The sequence below is a fragment of the Glycine soja genome, chromosome 2 (genome assembly GCF_004193775.1).
Source record: "Glycine soja cultivar W05 chromosome 2, ASM419377v2, whole genome shotgun sequence".
NCBI classification, from domain to species: Eukaryota; Viridiplantae; Streptophyta; class Magnoliopsida; order Fabales; family Fabaceae; genus Glycine; species Glycine soja.
In genome coordinates, this window is record NC_041003.1 from 29,056,453 (window position 1) to 29,073,662 (window position 17,210).

Genomic DNA, 17,210 nt, shown 5'->3' on the forward strand with positions numbered 1-17,210 from the left:
TGATTATAAAACTTTAATAAATAATTTTGTAGCTCAAAAATTAAGAAAAATAACATAAAAATTATTAGTCTATATTAATATTATAACATAGCCCCTGTTTTTTTTTTTTTAAAAAAAAAGTCTTCTGTCTTAATTTCCACCTAAGACCCCGAAATTTCTAGATACGGTCCTGGAAATGACCCGGATCAAAATGGAAGCATAAGGCAAATTGTCTGCAATCTAAGAGAAACACCCTGACTTAATTCTTTAAGCCGAGTAAGATTTTGAAATGAAAGTGGGAATTCTCCTATAGAAGTTCCTGACAACGTGAGTTCTGTTATATTTTCCATCTTTTCTAATATTTATAGAAAACTCTCAAGACTGACACAGTTCCAAAGTTTGAGTTGTTCAACAGAGGTCAATTGGAGGGGTGGAAGACTCTTCAGCTTGTGGGATTCAGAGGCGTCCAAGATTTTAAGTTTTTCCAAGAGCTCGGCAGAATAGTGGATTGTAGATAAATTCTTACACTCTCGAAATGATAATTTTCCCAAATGTCGGAGATAAGATACATTAGGTATATGTGTTATATACTTGTCACATTCACCAACTTTTGCAACGTTAAAAAAACAAGGAAAAAGGGGCAGATTGACAAAGAGATTACCGCCCAAGACATTTATAAAACATGTTGAAAGTATGAGCATTATTGTTATTGATGATCATTAAGTGTAATTTATCTTATGCATTTTAGTGACACTCTAAACTCAATTATTATATGTTTCTGGTTACTTGTTCTCTATGTTTGCATGCATATTTTTGTTAGAGTAATGTTAAGAGGTTTTGTCTTGAATAAAGACATTATGTTGGACCAATTATGTACTATTAACTAATGGTCATATTAAGGAGAAGACCAGTACATGGAAGGGATTATGTCGATTAAGTGATGTACAACCGCCATGACTCGAATTGATTCTATTCTTAATCACGAAATTATGATGTATCCAATGTATAGAACTATTTAGTCATTTTAATGCGCATTATGTTAATTTAATCTATTTATTTATTTAGTCCATAATATTTAATAATGTCCCATGAGCCAAGTGGAAAAATGAGAATTAATGTCTCATGTGAGAAGCATGTGACTTATGTAGGGATTAATAAATAAATAATTAATAATTAGAGACTAAATTGTAATTGGGTTAAATAGGGAAAGTTTCTAAAAGTAACTGCTACTTGATGGGAGTAATTTAAAAAGGGATTAATATCCACTAACGTGAAATAAGGTCGCCTTCTTGACAGAAAGTGTTTTCTCTAATCTATCACAAACGTAGAGAAACACAAATAATAGTCAAGATAGTGAAATCTTGTTTCTCTCCTCTTCTGATGAAATCAAAGTACACCAGATAAGTCTCACTGTGGAGAAAAGTATACACTGTTTGTTTATTATTTATGAGGATCATAGATTTAAAGATCATGTTGGTTTCTTATCGTTGTTAATCTAGAGAACCCTTAAACTTTTTACTTCTTTTTCTACCTCATATTTGTTTTTTTTTTTTTTATTTCTTCATCTATTTGTTGATATTGGACGCATGCAAGGTTAACCATTCGAATTGGTTACATATTCGCTACACTTTTAGCAAAATTTAAGATGGATGCCATGGTTGTTTTCTTCTATTTCTGCCAACAATGTATAGAAGCAATAAATGTGGTAACCCACTAGGTGAACACCAATGCCAATATATAACATGGGTAGTTTTGTGATAACATTGAGACAATCTTCTCAGTTACGTTAAGGAAGCAATTAGCAACGTCTATTTTTTATCCCTTAATTTACTTTCATTAACAACATTACATGTGTCAAAATTGTCTAGATCAATTGTTTTTCACGAGTTATTATAAACCTCGGATATAGTTTTATAATTCTCACATATTAAAAACAACACATATGTTTGTTTTTATTTTTATCAATTTTTATTTTTAAATTTATCTTTTTCTGATCTCACAAAAAACTCCTTATTAATATCTTCTAGAAATCAAGATTCTAATACCATTAAAATTTTCCCTTAATATCCACAAACAAATCCCGCACACCGCACACTACAAAAAAGTGGCATTTAAATAATTTTTTTAAGTCAATAATTTTCTTTTTTACTTTTAACTATAAAAATGTTATTTTATTTTATTTTAATTTTATTTCTTAATTTTAAAACTTTGTACTCAAAGCGTTCAAATAACAAAGAATTCAAAGATTTCATTTTCATTGATTTCTAATATAAACCTTTTTAAAATACAAAGTAAATAAAATTAAGACTAACTTTCTATTTTACTAATTATTAAACTTAGATATTTTCTTATTATAATACTGAAATATGTCTGCCTACAATGCTAAAAAAATACTATAAGTAAGAAAATTCAACAATGATAAGGCCCATGAACCCTGGTGACCGGCTCAAATCGTCTTTGGGCCTTGAAAGATAAGGGTAAAATCGTCAATACAAACACCAAGCATTCCCTTTCCCTCCCAACCCTAATCCCTCCCTTCCTCCCCTTTAAATGCCTTCGTTGAATCGGTCTTCGCATCGTCTCTTTCTTTCGAAACCCTAATTACTAAAACTACGTTGTGCAGCTTAGGTTTCTGTTTGGTTCACTCAGTGTTTATTGTCGTTAATTCTACTCAATTTCATCGTCTCTTTCATTCGAATCTCTAAGTGCCAAAACTACGTTGTGCGGCTTAGGTTTCTGTTTGGTTTTCAGTGCTTGTTGTCGTTAATTTTATTCAATTTCGAATGTTCTTGTTTAGTTTGAAAACCATATGATGAATTTGGATTTACAATTACTCACGACGGTCGTCTGAGATTTTCTTGATGCAATGATCCTCTATTTCTGATGGTTTTCTTTTACCTTCTTATATTCTTTTCGGCTGCAAAAACAGTTTTCAATTTCAATTTTTTTAATACTGTGGATGTTTTTTGCCTCTGGATTGAAGGCAAGGAATTGTGAGTTATTGATGATTTTTCTTGATTTTGGGAAATTGTGCGTTTATAATTTCTTAATTTTAATAAATATTGTTTTACTTTTTAAGAAAAAATACACCATCTTAGTCTTTGAAAAATATGAATTGGTTGGAACTTGGTATGATCCATTTCAAAGAATAAAATAAAGGAAACTTGTCATAATTTTTGCTCTAGGAAACATTAGTTTGATTTGATGTTTTATTCCATGATTGTTTTTCTAAGTTAAATTGGGATATAAATCAGACGCAGGTATTATTAGAATATTGAAGGGTTGTAGCAAAATTAAAAAGTACTAGTATTGTTTTAAACGTAAATTATATTTTACTCATTTGTGTCTGGTGCATTTATACCTTGTTTTTTGGCATAAAAATTTATGTTTTTCTGTTCAACGTGACTATCTGGATTAAGGATTTATTAGAATTGGACTGATTATTGACTCAAACTTGATTATTGAGTAGCTGGGTTATCTGTAACTACATGAATTTTTCAAACTTGATTATTCAGTTACTGGGTTATCTGTAACTACAGGAACTTTTCAAGATAGCGTGTTTGGTTTACCATTTGGAATTCCTCAAATGACAGTTAAATTAAAAGTTATGAATTTTCATTTCTCACAAAAACGTACATGAAAAATGTGCGTCGGTTCAATTTAATGTTGAACCAAATAACGTATGAATATGACAGTGGAGGCAAAGCTTAGAGGTCTTGTGTTCAAATCCGAGCAGCATCACTTCAATATTTTGCATCACTTTTGGAAAAGCAAAAGTTGGGTGCATGTGGATAGGTTGAATATTTAAAGAAATTAAATTTTGCATTTGTTGTTTTCATGAAAGTTGATTATAGACTAAGTTTGTGATTGTCCTAATCGTTCTTCAGCTCCTTGTCATGTTCTTGGTAAAGCAAGGAGAATAGGTTAATTTCACAAACAAAAACAAATGAGAACACAAATTACACTGGCCAAATCTTTTTAACACAAAAAACCCAATGTGAAATGGTACTAAGCACTTAGCAACGGTAAAGGGTATGTTCGGACACAGTAATTATAAAATTCCAAACAATGAAAGAGGATTTGACAGATCAAGAGAGAAAAAACGTTGAAAAAGAAAATTTAAAGAGAAGGGAAGGGGAGAGGTAAAATATGCCTTGGCTTTGTAGATTGAGGGTCATGATAGGTAAGCACTTTCTTGCCCTACGAGTAGGTGCCAAAATTGGAGGGCAAACCAGATTCAACCTCTGTCACATAGTGCCAATCCTTTTACCGCTGCCCTCTCATTCTCTTTCAATGTTTTATTCTCTAGATCATTCCTCTTTTTTTTTATATATATAGTTTATATTTAGTGTCTGAAATGAACAAAACCGTTGCAGTCGCCAAATTGCTTAGTAGCCTGCTTTACACTGGGTTTTTTTGTGTTGGGTATCTGACTAGTGTTTTTTGTGTTCTCATTTATTTTTAATTGTAAAATTAGTCATCTCTTCTTATTTTACAAACAACCATGACAACAAAAGGAGCTAAGAACAATTAGGACAAACAGAACTTAGTCAACAATCAAACTTTCATGAAAACAAATGGAAGTATATGGTTTTTGGTTCATCTTTCAGATTATAAATTGTATAGTTCTGCACATCATCATTGCATCAAGGAGGTTGACAAAGAAAATTGGCACACAGGAAAAAAGCTTTTAAGTTCTGATGTATTGGGCATCAAATCAAATATCTAGAAAAATAAGCACTTTTGACAACTTACAACAATCTATTCTGATATAATACATCAAGAGGGAGGGGGTGATCATGACTTGCAACATTGCATCAAGCAACAGGCACATGTCTTTCTTGCTGCCATTGCCCATCAATCTTGCAACAATGGTGAGCTTAAGTCAGTAATTTTTGGATCTTTCATATCACGTGATCCAGGGTATAGGCATGAATATCAGAAGCACTAGTACCAGGCCTAACAACAACCACCAGAATAAAATTAAACATTAGAGCACCAAAAGGTGTAGGTAGCTGTAGCTACATCGTAGAAATATTCAACAGCTTAAGCAAGCCTTGTACAAACATGAGATCACAGAAAGATCAGGAGTTGCATAGCAGCTCTAAAACGCACACAAGGATTACCAAATGTTTTCTGTCCCACTTAATTTATAAGTTTTTATAACATCTATCCCAGAACAAGAAGAAATTCACAGACATGAACCACCAACTAGTTGAGATGTGTGTAGTTAAGCTGGCTAACAGAATTATTCCTAAACAGAAGTACAATTACTTTTTAAAATGTTGAAGGGGCTTTCTTCCCTCAAAGCAGACAAAGTAAAATGATGGACTTTTTTTTAGGAAAACTAGATATGTACTTGAATTTTAATTGTTAGGAAGATGCTTAAATTTCTTTTTAATGTTATAACTGTTAACCTAACATAAGACGTAAATTAAAATTCCATTCTGACTAATTTTAAAACTAAATTAAGTGTCTTTAACAAAAAATTTCTTCTTTGTCCCAACATATACAGAACATTTTGTTGTCTAAATAAGGATATGGATATATAATGATGTTGGTTAATTTGAAAATCGAGATGATACTGGATAAATCTGAAGTCGTGTATAACACTTTCAGATTGAATCAAATTTCGGAGTTCAACCAAAATTGTTCAATCGGATAAAATTAGAAGATTATAATTCAAGAATTTTGTTTTGGTCTTGTATGTTTTGTCACCCGTTATGCTTTCTGAACCTGAATGATTATTTATGATCAAAGAACATGTGCTTTTTGGCGGTTGATGGAAGTTTTTTTCTTTTTAAAAACTGCCGTTGATGGAAGTTTTAGTAACTTCCATGTAACTTCCAACCGTTGATGGAAGTTTAACTTCCAACCGTTGATGGAAGTTTTAGTAACTTCCATGTAACTTCCAACCGTTGATGGAAGTTTTAATAACTTCCATGTAACTTCCAAAATTTGCCTAAACCGAACATCTCGTTATTATATTAAAACAAGCGTGCACTCTTATTTTAGCATAATAAAGAGATCAATTACACTAAAATGTCCAACAAACCTCCCCCATTTTAGTGTAATTACCGATCAAATCACCAAAGTCATAACATACAACAAACTACTGCATAAATGAAATATCGTGACGATTGAATTTCATCTTAGCAAATTACACGTTTCAAATATTCGAATATCAGGGTGTCACTAAGGATTGAACCCTTTCTATTCATAATGAATACATGAAGATAATCTGCACAATAGTTTATAACATTACTCTTGCTCGACACTAGTTTACTAGCCTGTGTCTCTATCCTTCATAAGCATATCAAAGCCAAGTCCCAGCTTCTTGAAGCGGCTAAAGTTCATGCTTATATAGGTAGTCCTTTTCTTTCTTGCACCTGCAAATGCAATTTTTCAAAAGAACCATTGAGAAGTTATACTTCAACCTCCTTAACTTACAGAACCGAACACATACCTTTTGGGATACTTTCGATGATGTGTTCCAATCTCTACATGTTAAGCTTTCCACATTGAATTTAGCACCTAATGTCATATTAGATGGGAATTAGGTATCTTAACATAAGAGATTTCAGATGGACTTTAATCCTAATCCCACAACCGACCTTTTCACGAGATCTCTACTTAACCCTTTGGTTAAATGATCGGCCAAATTATGCTGAGTTCTCACAAACTCCACTGATATCACACTATGCATGATTAACTCCCGAACCATGTTGTGTCTAACATCCAAGTGTCTAGACAAAGTAGCCTGACTATCGCACCTACATCCCCAAATTTTGAGATAACTCAAATTTGGTGTCCCCATATGGGGTAACCTTATTCCTTTTGTTAGGAATTCGGTTCAACAAGTAACAGGCTGTCAACATAGCCTCACCCCAAAATCCTTCACTTAAACCCGAATAGGATAACATGGAATTCACCATTTCTTTCAAGGTTCTATTCTTCCTTTCGGCTTCACCATTCTGTTGTGGTGTATAGGGAGCTGTAGTTTGATGTATTATTCCAGTAGATTGAAAATAAACCGGATCATAATACTCACCTCCCCTATCTGTACGAAGAGTTTTGATTAGCCCATTTTGATGAAGTTCTACCTCTTTCTTATAAATTTTAAATTTATCAAGAGCTTCATCTTTTGTATTTAATAAATATACATAACAATACCTTGATGCATCATCAATAAAAGTAACAAGAAATTTTTATGACCTAATGATGGAGTAGCATGCAAATCACACAAATCACTATGAATAAGGTCTAAGACTTTAGTCTCACTTTTAACATCCTTAAAAGGTTTCCTAGTGATCTTGGTCAACATGCAAGTTTTTCATTTTTCAATGTTCATATCAAAAGGAGGAATCATACTTGTTTTTGACATATCTTTTAATCTTTTGTAATGAACATGTCCTAATCTAGCATGCCAAATTTCTGATTTTGTCATATTAGTTATAGAACTACATGAGGCCATACAAACAGATTCATGAACAAAAGGAACATCAATGTTTAATTTAAACATTCCATTACAACGATAACCAAATCCAACAAACGAACCATGTCTTGACAAGATGTACTTGTCACTTTCAAGTACTTGCTTGAAACCACAATTATTTAAAAACATACCAGACAATAAGTTCTTACGAATACCAGGTACAAATAAGACATTATCCAAATACAAACTTTTTCCGGAAGTAAAAACTAAATTCACACAACCTAATCCTAGGATTGGTTCAATTGCAACATTGCCCATCTTCACAATAGAGTCATCATCGATTGGTCTAAATTCCTTGAACCAACGACGATCTTTGCACACATGGCTTGTTGCTCCCGAATCAAACCACCAAGCAACGTCATCATCCTGCACATAGAATGCATCAGATATTAGTGATACATAATTTGAATTCGTATTCGAATTAAAATTATTCACTACAATCTGACCTTGTTGCTTTTCAGGATCATTAGACCCACTTGGACCAGCCTTGTTCTTTCCTTTGAACACCCGGCAATCCCTCTTTAAATGACCAGGTTTCCCACACTTCCAACATGACAATTTTGTCTGTTTGTTTGGACCTTTGTTCTTATTTCCTTGAAATTTTCGTTTGTTACCTTTAGCCTTGTAATTTTGCTTAACTGTTCCACTTTCCTCTATCATAGTAACGGAAGATGAACCTGCTACGTTTTTATCATTGACTTTGTCAATTTCCTGAGCCCTCAGCGACTCCTCAATCATGAAATGACTACCGAGTTGAACCAGAGTCAACTCTTCCTTCTTATGTTTCAAGGTATGCTTGAAGTCTTTCCAAGAAGAAGACAGTTTATCAATTATAGATGAAACTGCAATGAATTCATCCATTTTCAAATCATGTTGAGTAAACTGACCCAAAATCCGCAGCATTTCATTATATTGTTCTATAACAGACCTCGAATCAATCATTTTGTAATTAAAGAAATTACTAACTAAGAATTTGTTACTTGAGGCATCTTCTGCCATATACTTGGATTCAAGAGAGTCCCATAATTCCTTAGCAGACTCAACATTTTGATAAATATCAAAGAGAGAGTCAGACAAACCGTTCAGAATGTGTCCACGACAAATGTAATCGTTATTCTCCCATTTCGAACGCTTCCTTGTTTGATCCAGAGTTTCGTCTTCCATAAACACCGACATTGGTGTACTCAGCACATACACCACCTTCAATGTTGTCAAGAGAAAGTGCATCTTCTTTTGTCATCTTCTGAAATCCTGTCCTTCAAACTTGTCCAACTTCGCAAACTTGCTTGTCATCTTCAAACTATCGTTCGTCATCTCGAAAAAATTTGATTCAATCTTTTGTTGGTTAATTTGAAAATCGAGATGATATTGGATAAATCTGAAGTCGTGTATAACACTTTCAGATTGAATCAAATTTCGGGGTTCAACCAAAATTGTTCAATCGGATAAAATCAGAAGATTATAATTCAAGAATTTTGTTTTGGTCTTGTATGTTTTGTCACCCGTTATGCTTTCTGAACCAGAATGATTCTTTATGGTCAAAGAACAGGTGCTTTTTGGCAGTTGATGGAAGTTTTTTTCTTTTTAAAAACTGCCGTTGATGGAAGTTTTAGTAACTTCCATGTAACTTCCAACCGTTGATGGAAGTTTTAATAATTTCCATGTAACTTCCAAAATTTGTCTAAACCGAACATCTCGTTATTATATTAAAATAAGCGTGCACTCTTATTTTAACATAATAAAGAGATCAATTACACTAAAATGTCCAACAAATGATTTGATCTCATCAAATCCTAGAGAAATTTATTACACATTTTTTTACCTCTGTAGTTTGGAACACAGAGAGGTATGGAATGAGTCTTATTATACTAGTTGACAATAGGTTATTTGGGAAAAATATATGCTCCCAACATTCAGTAAAGGATTGATCAAAGAAATGTGGGTAAACTCCTAGAGAGGAAGTGAAGGACTGAATCAAAATATGACAGAAATGACAAAATACTGATGTGGCAAAAGGTATGTCAATCAAGTCAAGTAGCTAAAATGTCTATACCACAATTCGCACTCCGCTTTTATATATTATAGATAATAGATAAATAGATAGATATTCTATACTTAAGATGGAAATACCTTTTGATAATGGTAACATAATGGAATTTAGGCTTTCCTCCTTCCTTCATATCCTCAACATACTACAGCCATGAGAAAACACCATAAGATAAATTATGAGTAGAAAAAAAAAACCCAAAAGCTAAAAAAAATGTTCAAGTATCTGAACCATACCAAACTTAAAGTAACAACCATTGATGAAAAAGATAAAGAACTGTAGGGTATTTCATTGAGTGAGAAAAGCTGGCATTCTGATGATTCTGGACCAAGTGAAAAGTGAGGTTTCTTCAACCTTGCTAAGATGCCATAATCATGACCAAAAATCTCTAGTTACATAGATGATTGACAAAAAAGAGAAAAAAAAGAAAAGAAATGCATGATTCTTGCTTACTTGGCCAATTAAAGGAATATCCAATTGAGCAAAGGGAGAAATCACTTCCACGTCAACATTGGCTTCCTCCCGTGTTTCCCTGATAGCACCTTCCATAGCCGACTCTCCAATTTCTAAATAACCATCAGGAAGTGTCCTTGTTGACACCAAAATATGAAACTAATCTTCACCGTGCAGAGAAATTTATTAGCATTTTTTGTTTTAATACAGATTTCAGAGAAAAAAAATGTGATACTGGATCAGATCACACAGAAAAGTGTATGTAATAATATTTCACAATAACCATCGATATCAATGTGATTTCAGTGATGATATAGATGGATTCACAACGGATTACGAGAGTGATATGAAGGAAAGAGATACCACTAACACAGAATTTGAGAGGGGCCAATTTCTCCAATCCTCACCTTATTCACAACATCATTACTTTCTCTTACTACTCTTCTCTCATTTTATATTTTTCTTTGGTTTACATCAGAATTTCACCTATGGCCATGCTAGCAGTTAGTTACCCCAAGCATACCCATTCCCTTGGCCATTAGGGGCTCTAATTTGTAATTCATCCTCACATACATTATTATGGTAGGAAGGTGAGTTCCTAACATATTTTTCAGAGTGTAGGCCTTATGTACTCCTAAGCACCCCAAGGTGGTTTTTGAGTGACATGATACCACATTGCATATAGGTGTGAGTCTTATTATAATTGTTATATAACATTTGTTAATTGTCTATTATGAAATTGATGAGTGTTATTACGTCTTGACCAGAGTGTGTGATTCACGTGTATTGTGATTGGTGATTGAAAAATGAATTTTAAATGATAAAGTGGTGAAGTGATGTGGATTGCATTAAGTTGAACTATGTTATAAATACTTTCATAATTTATTTTGATTATGTCTTTGTTTATTTGTTTTTTAGAAATGTGATAACTCACTCCCTGTGTGTTATTTATGTTTGGATCCAATGATGATCTCGGACCTTGTGTTTGTGGGAGAATGACTACGTGGATGACTTTAAAAAACTTTGTAAAGGACGTTAGAAGTGATGCTTTGATAGGATGTGACACTGGAAACGGATTTTTATTTTAATTGCATGATGTTATTTTATTTTATTTTACCTCACCGATTTAACAAAATTTCCTTTGTAAACTTTGACGATCTTATTCTGAGCCAAATATGCTTTTAATTTGATAATAATAAAGTGAATCTGAACTTTTTATCCACGTAAATTTGTTTATTTGTATTTTTTATATATTTTATTTATTTATATGTATGTTGGGGTAGAGGATATCACAATAAGAAGGTTCAATCTTCTGCTTGCAAAGGAAGACCTTCTTATCGTTCAATGAGGCAACCAACTACCTACTTTGCCATCCAAATGCATGTCATGATCAGAAGAAAGTATTAATTGCTATAATAAATAATATACAACTATTATCATAATTTTTTCCTCATACAAGTGAGATTATTTATCTAAAAAAGTATAGCTTAATTTGGTTAAACTTCTCCACAAGCACTTTTAGAGGGAAAAATTAAAATAAATCAAACTTTTTACGGAAGTTAAAGTCAAATCAGGTACCTCAACTTTTCAAAAAATTTCTCATTTAACTTCTCCATAAGTGGGGTGCATTGAGTTGATTTTAACTATGGAAGAAATTGGATTCATTTTACCTCCTTATTTCATTTCATATTCTACTTGCACAACTGCCACACACATCTCATATTCTCCTTATCACCAGTAACAATATTATGTAAATTATCCATACATTTGAGAAATGATGACATTCTTATTGAATTAATTAGAAGCTCCTGTGATATTTTAGCCACTTACCATTTTTGGATTCTGATAGGTAATCTTCCCACAACTTGTACATATAACTCTCAACCTTTCTTCCGGTATTTCATGCTTCGTTGGACCACCACACCACTGACAGAACTTAACGTTTTGAACATCTCCCTACATTGTAATGGTACTCAACTATAAGACCAGTAGCTATAAATAGATGGTGACAAAATTTGAAGAACGTATAGGGATCTATAATTTTAAGATTTTGACTTAGTGTCAAGACATATTTCTAATTGAGACCATGGAAAATCGATAAAAGGGACATTCTTATAACATCAAAATTCAAAAGCCAATCCATAACGCAACTATAATATTTAAAGTAGTAGTATTACTCATCTATCTACCACTAACAACTAAATACCAACCACATCCAAAAAGATCTCAAATCTTGCACACTCTTCAAATGTATAAAACTAAAGTACCCCAATGCGAGAAAACTCCTAGCTATGAGAGAAGGTATGGGTTACTCTTGCATATGCAAAGAGACTATTTATGAATTTGAATTCATGATCAACTGGTTACCAAGGTGCAACTTTACCGTTGTGTCCTGCCCTCACTCAAAACATATAAATGTAAGTAAAATTTGTTGAAGATCTCAATTGACAAGTAATGTCACCAAAACAGCGTAGACAAATGGGGTTAACTCTAACCCAATGAGATAACCTTTTGAGTTAAATTAGGCTCAAATCCAATTTATAAGAAAAATAATTAAAACTTAGAAGCATAGTAGAGTAGAGAATAGATAGTGGAACACATTAAAGAATATATGAGGATTGATTTTCAATAGTTTGGAACCAAAGATTTGTTATGATTAAAACAACCAAGTGGGATATTTATTATTATAATTCACTTAACAAGTCTATTAATAAAAAATATAAAAAAAAAAGAGAAAGAAATGTAATAGTTAAAGTAACTTACAAAAGAATGAAGTGATGATGGGGGAGAGTGATAAGAAGAAGAATCCATGATGAGATTGAAACAGAAGAGGACAACACTTTATTTGTAAGCAAAATTGTAAATTTGGTCTCCCAATTTATTTCTAGTTTCGGATTTGGCCCCCCAGTAATTTAATTCAGGAATTAGATCTTCCTATTTTATAAAATCGTGCAGTATTGGTCCCTCAGACCAATTGGACGTTGATCGTTACAAAGGAATATTGACGGTCACGTGTCACGTTCTTATTGGATGATGACCGTCATGTGTCATGTTCTGATTTGTCAATGAAAACAACAATGCATTTCATCTTTCATGGAGTTGACATCAAATCAGAACATGACACGTAACACTTATCATCCAATAAGAACGTGACACGTAACCGTCAACGTCACTTGCTAATGATTAATGTCCAATTGTGGCCTAAGGGTCAACATTACACAATTTTATAAAATAGAAAGATCCAATTTGTGAATTAAATTGTTGGAGGATCAAATCCGAAACTAAAGATAAATTGGGAGATAAAAAATGCAATTTTATCTTATTTGTACACGGTTACCAATGTTAAACAACAAACGCAGATTAACAACCCAAGTTGTCAAAGAGCTGAAGCATTTGCAGAGGTGACCAAAAAGGAAAGCCATTCTCTACAGTTGTGATATAACTTTAGGGTCATGTAGTTCCATATTCCACCATTTAAAGTTTACAAACTTACATTTTTGTTATATAGATTTTAATGTGTAAAAAAATATTTTGAACCGTGAAGATTTGTTCTGTTGAAATTTCAACAGCGGATAAGTCAATTCATTCGGACAGAAAATGACAATGACATTTGAGCAATAAATATGATGGCGACGACACGCTAAATTTATCTTAGTTTTCTTTTTTTATTACTAAAAAAAGATTTAATTTATAGTTTTCAAATTTATTTTTTTAGTTCTTAACTAAATTTTGTAATCCTTAGAATTTAATAAGTAAATTCTTTTAGTTCCTAAAATTTACATCTTAATTCTCAAAAGATCTTTATCTTTAAAAAAATTTAATTGCATTAGTTAAAGGAATTTTAATGATAAATCAATTGAAAATTAAAATATAAATTTTAAGGACTAAAAAACCAGCTTAATAACTATAAGCATTAAAAGAGATAAATTTAAAAATTATAAAGATTAAATAGGTAATTAAAACTTAAAAATAAGTATACTTGGAAAATTTTCCCTCCAGGCAATTCTCTTCGAATTATTATTATTTATTTATTTTATGATATAAATTAAAATACACAACTTTCTTATTCTCTGAATTACTTATATTCAATATTTATTTTCTCATATTTAGAAATGCATTTTACACATTAGTGTAACAAATATTTCACTTCTTAACCTCTTCAAACTATTCTCAAATTATCTTTACATGTATATTTTATCCTGTTAGTAGTCTATCTAAATCAATTTACTCTCTTTTATCTCTACCTCTAGATTAATTTTCAATAGTTAAAAATAATTTCATATCATAATTTAAATTATTAATAATAATTTCAAAATATATTTTATATATTTAACTATATTAATTTATGATAAATTTTAATTATTATAAAATAAATATCTATCCTGTAAAATACAATATTAAATATTAAATAAGGGATGAGTCGAAAGAGTACATTGTTGCCTCTACCCTACCCAAAATTTCAATCGAGTCATTTATTTAAACTCGAACCTGCCCCGATCACGAGTCAAAATATTAGACAATATTGGATTAATCTAACTTTTTAATGAAATATATCATCTTATTATTATATACAACTAAATCATAGAATAAAATAATTGTAAAACTTAAATTAAAGTATATTTTATAATATTTTTTTAAAAAAAATACTTTTTTTAAGAGAATACTTTATACAATAAATCGAGTTGAGACAACCTAAAATATAATTCCAACCTGTCCTAAAAAATGTGTCGGGTCTAATTTTAAAAAATACAAACCCATTAAAATCAAAATCAAACTAGATTAAGAATAGCGGATTAAATTGAGTCATCTCAACAGTAATTAAAAGCATATAAAATATAATTAAGTGCAAATAACATCTAATTTTTTTGAACATCTAATGTTTTGAAGTATAGGAAAAAAAAAGTGGTGAAATAATGAATTCTATCGTGTGTGAAAAGGGTAGCTTTACCATTTTGAGAATATTTCCCACTTAAGTAAGATTATTTTCACCAAAAGACACTTTCTCGTCTTATATCAATTATTGTCTACTGCATGAATTTGAAAGGGCAATTGATATTTACAAATGATTCATCTGTTTGTTGGCTACTTCTAAATCTAAGCCACAAGTGACATTTCTCCTTGTTAACTTCTGTTTCTTCTAAAATGATGGGTTTCTCTAAATAATAAATAACATGCTTTATTTTGAGGTGGAAGAAAAGGACACTGCGGGTGTTATCAGCCGAGAATCAGCTCAAGGGGTCCTAGGCTTCGAGGGCTAAGTTCCTCCAAGATGAGAGAAAAAGGAAAGTGATTTATTATTTCTATGCCTTTCTTTTACATGATTCATGACTTATATAGCACTTGTGACTTGTTGATTTAGAGCTACTAACCAAAATTATATCAATTTTGGTAACAGGCATAGGGCTACCACTAACAGAAATAAGATTCTAGTATCTTGACAAATAACCATAAAGGAGAAATGGCAGACAGAATGTGCTTGAGGGCCAATAGAATTTTGTCAGGTGAGCACCCCTTGTCGGGGTTAGTTACACGAAATATTTCAGGTATTGTGGCTTGGTCACCACCCTCTTTGTCCTTTGATTCGTGTTTGCTAGTTGTGATTCTACTTGTTGTGCTTCTGGTGAAGGTTGTTTAGTTCCTTCCATAACATTCTGGTGCCTTTCAAAAAGCAACTTGTCATCAAGGTGATACTCGGCTTTGAGATCGTCCCATGATTCCCACGAGGCATCATCAGGGGAAATCCTTTCCATTGAACCAGTAGCTTAGGTGCTCCGTTTGAGGACTCCCATTTAGTGTTGAGGATTGCTAAAGGCGATACAATGGGTTCATTGTTGACTCATGAAGGTGGTAGCTCTGCAGTTAGACTAAGCGTATTAGGTGCTTGGTGGGATGGCTTAAGAAGAGAGTAGTGGAACACTGGATGAATACGGGAGTTAGGTGGTAGTTGAAGTTGGTAAGCCACGGGACCCACTTTCTGCACTATTTGAAATGGGCCAAAAAATCTTTTAGTCAACTTAGAATACAAGCTCCCATTACTGATGCTTGACGACACGATCTTAACTTCACAAACACCCAATCGCCCACCTAAAAGTTGACATCGCGTCTTTTATCATCAGCAAAGTGCTTCATAGTTTGTTGTGCCTTGAGGAGCTTCTTCCGTAAGCTAGCAAACATAACTTCACGATTGACCAGAATTTCATCAACAATGTCAACGTTGGATGTTCTCGCAATGTACTGAGGGATATTGGGAGGGCGTTTTCCAAAAGTGACCTCATAAGGAGACATCTAAGTTCCTAAGTGAGTGGAAGTGTTTTACGACCACTCTACCCACATTAGAAACTTTTCCCAACTCGTCGGCGGAGAATGGACGAAGCCTTTGAGTTATTGTTCGATGACTCTATTTAGCACTTCAATCTGCCCGTCAGACTAAGGATGATAGGCCGAACTTATTTGAAGCTTCGTGCCACTTAGTCTGAACAGTTCCTGCCAGAAGTGACTTATGAACAGAGGATCGTGGTCCGATACTAGACTATGCAATATACTGTGAAGTTTGCCAACAATCTCCATAAAGAGTTGCACCACATTGAAGGTTGTATGGTGAGGTGGAAGAGTACCCAAATGTATTCCTTTGGAAAAACGATCCACAACTACCAAAACCACCATGTGTCCTCGGAAAGCAAGCAACTCCCCAATGAAGTCTAGGGATAAATCCTCCCACGACCAAGATGGTACCGAAAGGGGACATAGTAAGCCAGGTTGTTTGCGATGGTCATATTAAGTTTGCTGGCAATCAACGCGGGTAAGGATGAAATTTCGAAAATCTTCCTTGATGCCTGGCCATGTAAAGTTATCGTTGATACGAGCTAGAGTCTTTGTGATCCCCATGTGAACTCCTGATGGTGTAGAGTGGAATTCTTCGAGGTGAGTTTTAATGAAACAGAATCCCTTTGGGAGCCAAATTCGTCCTTTGTGTAGAATCAGGTCTTGGACAATGGCACCGTCTAGATGATTGTGAGGGTCATGTTCTATTTTTGCATGAAAGGCCACATATTTTGGATGAATATGTAATTGACTCTTTAGGTCCTGGAAGAACATGAAATTAGGAGTGGTTAGTAACAATAATTGCCCAATAGATTCGATAGTCAAAACCCAATAGTTTTGTCAAATAGAGTTGTTGTTCAGGGGTCTGCACCACTTGTGACATCAATTCCTTCAAACTCCAGTGATCAGTTAGGA

The 17,210-nt window shown here is 33.0% G+C and overlaps 1 non-coding gene and 1 pseudogene across 1 annotated transcript; one reads left to right on the plus strand and one right to left on the minus strand.

Moving 5' to 3' along the window:
• Positions 1-2,781: 2,781 nt before the first annotated feature.
• On the plus strand, positions 2,782-2,868 carry LOC114404389. Its single transcript, XR_003664951.1, has one exon. It is a non-coding gene; the product is annotated as a small nucleolar RNA Z161/Z228 (small nucleolar RNA).
• Positions 2,869-4,883: 2,015 nt separating this feature from the next.
• Positions 4,884-15,724, minus strand: LOC114374617 (annotated as a pseudogene).
• Positions 15,725-17,210: the final 1,486 nt, after the last annotated feature.